This window comes from Octopus bimaculoides, chromosome 8 (genome assembly GCF_001194135.2).
Source record: "Octopus bimaculoides isolate UCB-OBI-ISO-001 chromosome 8, ASM119413v2, whole genome shotgun sequence".
Classification (NCBI taxonomy): Eukaryota; Metazoa; Mollusca; class Cephalopoda; order Octopoda; family Octopodidae; genus Octopus; species Octopus bimaculoides.
Window position 1 is genome coordinate 642,591 of NC_068988.1, and position 3,140 is coordinate 645,730.

Here is a 3,140-nt window from a genome sequence, read left to right on the forward strand (position 1 = left end):
CACACACACACAGAGGCTCAGGAGTGGCTCTGGGATTAGAAACTTGCTTACCAACCACATGGTTCCGGGTTCAGTCCTACTGCGTGACACCTACTATAGCCTTGGGCCGACCAAAGCCTTGTGGTTGCACTCGGTAGACGGAAACTGAAAGAAACCCGTCGTATGTATATATATATGTACGTATTTGTATGTCTGTTTCTCCCTTCCATCGCTTGACACCGATGTTGGTGTTCACGTCCTCCTAACTTAGCGGTTCACCAAAAGAGACCGATAGAATAAGTATTAGGCTTACAAAGAATAAGTCCTTGGGTCGATTTGTTCGACTAAAGGCGGTGCTCCAGCATGGCCGCAGTCAAATGATTGAAACAAGTAAAAGAATGTATATACGACAGGCTTCCATACCGTTCCCGTGTACCAAATTCACTTACAAGGCCTAAGCTACAATAGAAGACATTTGCCCCAGGTGCCACACTGTGGGATGGAACCTAAAAGTACGTGGTTGCAAAGCAAGCTTCTTAACCACACAGCCATGCCTGCGCCTATTACCATCAAAAACAACAATTTTTTGTGGTGTTTCTGTCCACCATTTTTCAACTTAAACACAAATTGCCACTCTGATAGTCCAACGTTGTTCGTTCTTCCTCGAGTGTTCAAAAGATTGTTCAAACATTAGAATTGTGAATTGCTTTGAGGAGACACTGTAATATGCTCAGAATTTCCCTTCGTGTTTTATGAGGTCAGCGACATACGTTGTATATCAGGTTGTCCTGCCATCGATGAATACATAGAAGTTCAAAATTTGACACATTGTTACAATGTGAACGGTTTTTCACATAGTTGTGTGCTTTTAAATATTCATAATGTCTTAAATATGCAAACGTGTTTCATATTTAATCAGCGCACACATATACACATATGTACAAAAGTATTCGCACTCACGCAGTTCAATATAGAGTCACACATATCTTTTATCTCTGACACTAGGGAAGAGGGTTTTTGTTGTCCGATGTTGGAGACATGTTTCCTACTAATTCGGGGGTGTTGATTTCAAAAATGAAATCTATTTTGCTCTATTATGTCAAGATTTTCCACGAACTTAGATGTCCATTTTTCAACATTTCTGGTATTGTCACAATTTCTAAGGATAGATTTGACTTCATCAAATGTGAGTATGGAGCTTGACATAACTTTGAAAATATAGTTTTTCATTGTTATTTAAAATTAATACAACTACAAAAATGAAAACAAAAGTCATGATTTAAGTATCTTTAGTAAATAAAAAGTATCAAACTTGAGCAACTTTCACTATTTTCAACCAAACCGGTTTCAAATGTCATGAGGATGACAGAAATGTCCTTTATACAATTAGATGTCAAGAAACAACATATTTTTGTGACTCTTGACCCCATACGTCTCATATTTGCGGAATTAATCGGCAGATATGCCCACGCTTTGCTTAATTTAGTGTGACTATCATTGCAAACCAGATGAGACGTTTTGTTAGGAAAATTGGTATTTTGAATGTAGCTTTAATGTGTTGATTGGGAGGTCACATTGGTCAAGGTCACATTGGTCAAGGTCACATTTTGTCAACCATGGTCAAAGAACCGTAAAAAGATCTTCATGATATGTATGCTCTTTATGGAGCTTTGCCATCACAAATCTGCATTTGCTTACTTTATAACTCTTGACTGTTCTGAAAATGCTTTCCCAGCTGACAACTGGCTTGAACATGTTTTGCATTTCAGAAATATTGCCAGTTGTCAGAGAAGAGAATGCAAAAACAGTCTCGATGTCTTCTGCTTATTTCTGGATTAGGCAGCGAAATAAAATCACAGATTTCGTGAAGAAAGCTTACTTTACTTCTTTACTTTAGCATGAAACTGAGTGACAAGGCAAAGCCTGGGTGACAAGGCAAAGCCTGGGTGCTCCATAGAGTGTGCAAAACATCTTTGCTTTCAAGACGAAAGGTGTTCTTCCATCAGGATAAAAACGGTCACATACAGCGAGGATGACATTCCATAGGCTAGAGCATTTTGAATGGGAAACGATCGCCCACCCACCATATTCGCCTCGTCTAATTATCATTTATTCCGCTGTCTTCAAAATCATTTCGACTGAAAAATATGAATTTTGTAGACGACGTCAGAATAGTACTAGAGGAGTATTTTTCGTCACGGACAAGTGAATTTTGGAAGAGGGTCCTTGCAAGTCTACCAGACAGATGGAAGAGCCTTGTAGAAAATGAAGGAGAGTATATTTTAGATTAAAAAAATAAGTTTGTTTATCTTAATTTTAAAAAATAAAAGAAGTATAAAAACCGCATTATTTATGGGATGACCCAATATCTATATAGATATTAGGTTTCACTGTTTCAATCAGATTTGATGTTTTCTAGAAACTAATTGATTGATGCTGAGATCGAACCGTTGAAGATGGAATTAGAAGTGATTATGAACGACATCATGGCCGTCAGTAGTGAAAAAAATGGAGGCTGAGTAGAAACCTGAGAAAACATAAATGAAATGATAAACATCGCAGAGATAAACCGGGGTCGGTGAGTATGAAGAAAAAGGGAGCAAAAATATGATGAAGATAGAAATGAAAAATTATAACAATGATGGTATCAGACAGAACAGCTGAAGATATTTTAGAAATACTAGTTTGAGAGGAAATACCCAATGGCCTCTAGCTGGCTTTGCGGTCAGGAAGAGCAGAGTTACGTTACGCCCCGTCACTTATGAATAAATGGTGATCGTCTGCTCTTACAATTATTAATAACCTGATACAAAACGATAAATCTTTCTGACAAGATATGTAGAAATATTTGAGACCCTTGCTTAATCATGTTGTTATGTAGAAATAGTTAGAGCGTTGTAGTAAACAATCTCGTAAAAAGAATTTCCAGGAAAATAAGCAAGTCAGAAAGGTTACTTATAAAATTATAATTTCTATCATTTTTCTTATATGACGGCGTTATGTATATAATGTTCCGTCACATTCTTAGAGAGTTAGATAATTAATTTCATATAATATGAATCACAGTATTTCTTTTTTTCGTTTCAAGTTCAGCTTCTGTATTGCAATTTTTGATCTCGTGGAATAAGCTGCGGACAAAGTTCTACTATTTATATATTGAT